This window comes from Oncorhynchus gorbuscha, linkage group LG06 (genome assembly GCF_021184085.1).
Source record: "Oncorhynchus gorbuscha isolate QuinsamMale2020 ecotype Even-year linkage group LG06, OgorEven_v1.0, whole genome shotgun sequence".
Classification (NCBI taxonomy): Eukaryota; Metazoa; Chordata; class Actinopteri; order Salmoniformes; family Salmonidae; genus Oncorhynchus; species Oncorhynchus gorbuscha.
In genome coordinates this window covers 8,652,256-8,659,473 of record NC_060178.1, presented here as the reverse complement: position 1 = coordinate 8,659,473, position 7,218 = coordinate 8,652,256, and the positions used below count along the sequence as shown (strand labels likewise).

The 7,218-nt window shown below is 39.6% G+C and overlaps 3 non-coding genes across 3 annotated transcripts; all 3 read right to left on the bottom strand.

The window, feature by feature from the left end:
- Positions 1 to 131: 131 nt before the first annotated feature.
- LOC124038856 lies at positions 132 to 295 on the bottom strand. The gene has a single exon (XR_006839459.1). It is a non-coding gene; the product is annotated as a U1 spliceosomal RNA (small nuclear RNA).
- A 3,119-nt stretch (positions 296 to 3,414) lies between these two features.
- Positions 3,415 to 3,578, bottom strand: LOC124038855. The gene has a single exon (XR_006839458.1). It is a non-coding gene; the product is annotated as a U1 spliceosomal RNA (small nuclear RNA).
- A 3,028-nt stretch (positions 3,579 to 6,606) lies between these two features.
- Positions 6,607 to 6,770, bottom strand: LOC124038854. Its single transcript, XR_006839457.1, has one exon. It is a non-coding gene; the product is annotated as a U1 spliceosomal RNA (small nuclear RNA).
- Positions 6,771 to 7,218: the final 448 nt, after the last annotated feature.

Here is a 7,218-nt window from a genome sequence, read left to right as displayed (position 1 = left end):
AGGATCTGTAAACAGCAGAGCTACTATAAATATAAGCACCCAAATGATAAGAAATAAGCGTGATATATACATATCAATGCTTCGTTTACTTAAAAAACGATGAACCAGAGGGTTTACTTTCACAATGAAATCAGGGGAGAGCGCGAACGCAGTCCCCCACTACCAGAAATTATGCAATCGAGATTTCCACATTTGAGAAATTCGCAGGGGTCAGCACAGCCGGAGTGCAATGGCTGAGCCTCGCCCTGGGTGAACCGCCTTCTTGATCACGGTGTCTCCCTTGCCAGGTAAGTATGAGTTGTACACGAGTAATGTAGGGAGCAGTGTTTCCAGAACAAACGTTTTAGCCTAATGGTTTACCACTTCTATTGAAAAAGCAAATAATTTAAATGAACAGGGTTTCAATGTTATTTTGTCTGCCTGTAGATGGAGAGGTGAAAACACATTTTGAACTGTTATTTGACCAGGTAAAATGTCTGTGTTTTTCCATTTTCCAGGGAAATGCAATTCTGCATAAATTAGCATAACAAAAAATTTTTATTAAACGTGTCTGATAGCTGAAACTATAATGAATTATTATAAATGCCCCTGAGTACATCCAAAAATATTCTGAAACACAGGGAAATGCCAAGTGAATGGAATTTGTGATTTTATTTTGCCTTTCTGTCTCGTGGTTAAAATTCTGCAAAAATATCCCCCGTGTACAACATAAAACACCAAATAATGCATGCAGAGCAGAAATGTCTGATACCCATAATAATCTAAATCCAGAAAAGAGCCGTTAAATTCTACAACCACCTAAAAAATGATTCCCAAACCTTCCATAACAAAGCCATTACCTACAGAGAGATGAACCTGGAGAAGAGTCCCCATTCTAAGAAGTAGGTCATGGGGCTCTGTACACAAACACACCCTGACAGAGCCCCAGGACAGCATCACAATTAGATCCCAACCAAATCATGAGAAAACAAAAAGATAATTACTTGACACATTGGAAAGAATTTTAAAAAAACAGAGCAAACTAGAATGCTATTTGGCCCAAAACAAGAACACCTGGCAGAATACCTGACCACCGTGACTGACCCAAATTTAAGGAAAGCTTTGACTATGTACAGATTTAGTGAGACTTCATAGCCTTGCTATTGAGAAAGGCCGCCGTAGACAGACATGGCTCTCAAGAGAAGACAGGCTATGTGCTCACTGCCCACAAAAATTAGGTGGAAAATAAGCTGCACTTCCTAACCTCCTGCCCAATGTATGACCATATTAGAGAGACATATTTCCAGATTACACAGATTACACAGATCCACAAAGAATTCGAAAAAAAATCCTATTTTGATAAACTCCCATATCTACTGGGTGAAATTCCACAGTGTGCCATCACAGCAGCAAGATTTGTGACCTGTTGCCACAAGAAAAGGGCAACCAGTGAAGAACAAACACCATTGTAAATACAACCCATATTTATGCTTATTTATTTTCCCTTGTGTACTTTAACCATTTGTACATTGTTACACCACTGTATATATATATATAATATGACATTTGTAATGTATTTATTGTTTTGAAACTTCTGTATGTGTAATGTTTTCTGTTCATTTTTATTGTTTATTCCACTTTTGTATATTATCTACCTCACTTGCTTTGGCAATGTTAACACGTTTCCCATGCCAATAAAGCCCAGTGAATTTAATTTAATTGAGAGAGGGAAATGTCTGTGAGATGGAATGAGAGAGAGACCAGAGAGAAATGAGAGAGAGAGTGGTAGAGAGACCAGGGAAGGGATGAGAGAGAATGGTTGACCAGGGAAATGAGAGGATAGGGGGATAGATGGATAGGGGGATAGGAGAGAGATAGGGGGAAGAGAGGGATAGGGGGATAGAGAGAGAGATGGGGGATAGAGAGGGAAGGGGGATTGAGAGAGTAATGGTTGACCAGGGAAATGTCTGTTGTCATGGAAGGTTGAGAGAGAGAGAAGAGAGAAACTGAGAGAGAAAATGAGAGAGATAATCTTGAGAAATAGAGAAGACCTCAGAGAGAGAGAGGGAGAGAAGAGAGAGAAGTAGGAGATAGAGAGAGAGATGAGAGAGAGAGAGAGAGAGAGAGATCACACACATCCATCCGGAAAGAGAGAGAGAACCTGAGATGTCTTCTTAGAGAGAAGGATAGAGAGAGATAGAGAGAGAGAGAGAGAGGGGTTGAGAGAGAGGGATTAGAGAGGGGATTTTAAGATAAGAGAGGGATAAGAAGAGAGGGGGATCAACAAGAGAGAACTCTTGAGTTGAAAGACATGTCAAATTAAATCTGTTAGATAGAGAGAGAAGATCAAGAGAGGAGAGAGAGAGAGAGAGAGAGACTAGAGAGGGATAAAGAGAGAGGGAGATAGGGGGATTAGAGAAGAGCAGGGATAGAGACAGAGGAGTAGAGAGAGAGAGGGCAAGAGAGAGTGGATAGAGAGAGATTCAAGTTAATGTCCTGTGCACAAGTACAGTACAATTCCTTTCTTGCAAGCTATAAACTCAACATTACAATTATTAATCAATAACAATGTAATACTAACAATTAAAGAAGGTAGAGCAAAAACACACAAATAAAAATAAGAAACAAGCTTGTACACAGCTATGATAATAACACACGTGAATTAACTTGGTATATAGTGGGGTCGGTTTTTAGCATCAGAAACTCCAGGTCGGGTGAACAGGAGCTCAAAGTTGAACAGAACAAAGATGTTTTCAACTTCGGTAAACCAGGAGTTAGTTGTTAATGAGGAAGCATATACACCTCCCCCTGCTCTTACCAGAAGCACCTGTTCAAAAGCTACAGAAAACTGGAAAAACTGTCTGGTTGAAAAACAAAGACATTCCCAAAAGTTCCTCTGTGATTCAGGCCTTTCTCGGAGTTCACAATGTTTATTTGACAAAACAACACACAGCAGCAGAGACGGTAGACCATCTGGAAGAAGTGTGCCTGTTTACAACGGGGACACAGGCCTCCTACTGTCCAAAATCAGTAAACGTTTACAGCGCCTATTATTGACACGGTCTCCAATCCAAGTACTAAAGTCGCGACCCTGCTAAAAATGAGTTTATTACGGTAAAGTATATAAAGTTACTGAGTCTCAAAAACAAGTAAATTGAACCAAATATAGCAGCATACCCTTTTCATTAATTATGCTAAAATTGCCAATTATTTCTATTTTCCACATATTCCTAACATTAGAAAACAACACATGAATCGGATACAGCACCGAGCAAAGCGATGGACATGGATAAACTGTTGATTTTAGGATCTGTAAACAGCAGAGCTACTATAAATATAAGCACCCAAATGATAAAAAATAAGCGTGATATATACATATCAATGCTTCGTTTACTTAAAAAACGATGAACCAGAGGGTTTTTTTCACAATGAAATCAGGGGAGAGCGCGAACGCAGTCCCCCACTACCAGAAATTATGCAATCGAGATTTCCACATTTGAGAAATTCGCAGGGGTCAGCACAGCCGGAGTGCAATGGCTGAGCCTCGCCCTGGGTGAACCGCCTTCTTGATCACGGTGTCTCCCTTGCCAGGTAAGTATGAGTTGTACACGAGTAATGTGGGATAGTGTTTCCAGAACAAACGTTTTAGCCTAATGGTTATAGCACCACGGCTATTGAGAAAAAAGCAAATAATTTAAATGAACGTTCAATGTTATTTTGTCTGCCTGTAGATGGAGAGGTGAAAACACGTTTGAACTGTTATTTTACTCGTAAAATATGAGTGTTTTTCCATTTTCCCAGGATGCAATTCTGCATAAATTAGCATAACAAAAACATTTTTATTAAACGTGTCTGATAGCTGAAACTATAATGAATTATTATAAATGCCCCTGAGTACATCCAAAAATATTCTGAAACACACATAAAGCCAAGTGAATGGAATTTGTGATTTTATTTTGCCAGGGAAATGTCTGTGGTTAAAATTCTGCAAAAATATCCCCCGTGTACAACATAAAACACCAAATAATGCATGCAGAGCAGAATTATGCCGATACCCACTAATAATCTAAATCCAGAAAAGAGCCGTTAAATTCTACAACCACCTAAAAGGAAGCGATTCCCAAACCTTCCATAACAAAGCCATTACCTACAGAGAGATGAACCTGGAGAAGAGTCCCCTAATCTAAGCAAGCTGGTCATGGGGCTCTGTACACAAACACACCCTACAGAGCCCCAGGACAGCAGCACAATTAGACCCAACCAAATCATGAGAAAACAAAAAGATAATTACTTGACACATTGGAAAGAATTCATAAAAAAACAGAGCAAACTAGAATGCTATTTGGCCCAAAACAGAGAGTACACCGTGGCAGAATACCTGACCACCGTGACTGACCCAAATTTAAGGAAAGCTTTGACTATGTACAGATTTAGTGAGCATAGCCTTGCTATTGAGAAAGGCTGCCGTAGACAGACATGGCTCTCAAGAGAAGACAGGCTATGTGCTCACTGCCCACAAAAATTAGGTGGAAAATAAGCTGCACTTCCTAACCTCCTGCCCAATGTATGACCATATTAGAGAGACATATTTCCCTCAGATTACACAGATCCACAAAGAATTCGAAAAAAAAATCCTATTTTGATAAACTCCCATATCTACTGGGTGAAATTCCACAGTGTGCCATCACAGCAGCAAGATTTGTGACCTGTTGCCACAAGAAAAGGGCAACCAGTGAAGATCAGGGAAATGTCTTGGTAACAAACACCATTGTAAATACAACCCATATTTATGCTTATTTATTTTCCCTTGTGTACTTTAACCATTTGTACATTGTTACAACACTGTATGTATATATATATATAATATGACATTTGTAATGTATTTATTGTTTTGAAACTTCTGTATGTGTAATGTTTTCTGTTCATTTTTATTGTTTATTCCACTTTTGTATATTATCTACCTCACTTGCTTTGGCAATGTTAACACGTTTCCCATGCCAATAAAGCCCAGTGAATTTAATTTAATTGAGAGAAAGAGAGAGGAGAGAGAAGAGAGAGAGAGAGAAAGAGAGAGAGAGAGAGAGAGAGAGAGAGAGAGAGAGAGAGGGATGGTTGAGAGGGGATGTTGGGGGATGAGAGAGAGATGGGGGATAGAGAGGGATGGGGGATAGAGAGAAGATGGGGGATAGAGAGGGATAGGGGGATAGAGAGAGAGATGGGGGATAGAGAGGGATAGGGGGATAGAGAGAGAGAGAGAAGAGAAAAGAGAGAGAGAGAGAGAGAGAGAGAGAGAGAGAGAGAGAGAGAGAGAGAGAGAGGAGAGAGAGAGATAGAGAGAGAGGAGAAATAGAGAGAGAGAGAATCCAGAGAGAGAGAGGGAGAGAAGAGAGAGAGAGAGAGAGTAGAGAGATAGAGAGAGAGATGACAGGAGAAGAGAGAGAGAGAAGAGAGAGAGAGAGGGATAGGGATAGAGAGAGATAGAGAGAGGGAGACTGAGAGAGATGATAGAGAGAGAGAGGCAATAGAGAGAGTTTTAGAGAGAGAAGAGAGAGAGAGAGAGAGAGAGAGAGAGAGAGAGAGAGAGAGAGAGAGAGAGAGAGAGAGAGAGAGAGAGAGGGATAGGGGGATAGAGAGAGAGAGGGGGATAGGGGGATAGAGAGAGAGAGGGATAGAGAAAGAGAGAGTGGATAGAGAGAGATTCAAGTTAATGTCCTGTGCACAAGTACAGTACAATTCCTTTCTTGCAAGCTATAAACTCAACATTACAATTATTAATCAATAACAATGTAATACTAACAATTAAAGAAGGTAGAGCAAAAACACACAAATAAAAATAAGAAACAAGCTTGTACACAGCTATGATAATAACACACGTGAATTAACTTGGTATATAGTGGGGTCGGTTTTTAGCATCAGAAACTCCAGGTCGGGTGAACAGGAGCTCAAGATGTTTTCAACTTCGGTAAACCAGGAGTTAGTTGTTAATGAGGAAGCATATACACCTCCCCTGCTCTTACCAGAAGCACCTGTTCAAAAGCTACAGAAAACTGGAAAAACTGTCTGGTTGAAAAACAAAGACATTCCCAAAAGTTCCTCTGTGATTCAGGCCTTTCTCGGAGTTCACAATGTTTATTTGACAAAACAACACACAGCAGCAGAGACGGTAGACCATCTGGAAGAAGTGTGCCTGTTTACAACGGGGACACATGCCTCCTACTGTCCAAAATCAGTAAACGTTTACAGCGCCTATTATTCCCACACGGTCTCCAATCCAAGTACTAACCAGTCGCGACCCTGCTAAAAAATGAGTTTATTACGGTAAAGTATATAAAGTTACTGAGTCTCAAAAACAAGTAAATTGAACCAAATATAGCAGCATACCCTTTTCATTAATTATGCTAAAATTGCCAATTATTTCTATTTTCCACATATTCCTAACATTAGAAAACAACACATGAATCGGATATGAGAAGAGCAAAGCGATGGACATGGATAAACTGTTGATTTTAGGATCTGTAAACATCAGATACTATAAATATAACCACCCAAATGAAAAAATAACTGATATATACATATCAATGCTTCAAATTAAAAACGATGAACCAGAGGGTTTTTTAACAATGAAATCAGGGGAGAGCGCGAACGCAGTCCCCCACTACCAGAAATTATGCAATCGAGATTTCCACATTTGAGAAATTCGCAGGGGTCAGCACAGCCGGAGTGCAATGGCTGAGCCTCGCCCTGGGTGAACCGCCTTCTTGATCACGGTGTCTCCCTTGCCAGGTAAGTATGAGTTGTACACGAGTAATGTGGGAAGTGTTTCCTTCCAAACGTTTTAGCCTAATGGTTATAGCACCACGGTTATTGACTACTGAAAAAAGCAAATAATTTAAATGAACGTTCAATGTTATTTTGTCTGCCTGTAGATGGAGAGGTGAAAACACGTTTGAACTGTTATTTTACTCGTAAAATATGAGTGTTTTTCCATTTTCCCAGGATGCAATTCTGCATAAATTAGCATAACAAAAACATTTTTATTAAACGTGTTGATAGCTGAAACTATAATGAATTATTATAAATGCCCCTGAGTACATCCAAAAATATTCTGAAACACACATAAAGCCAAGTGAATGGAATTTGTGATTTTATTTTGTGGAATGGTCTCGTGGTTAAAATTCTGCAAAAATATGAAATGTCTGTACAACATAAAACACCAAATAATGCATGCAGAGCTGTTGA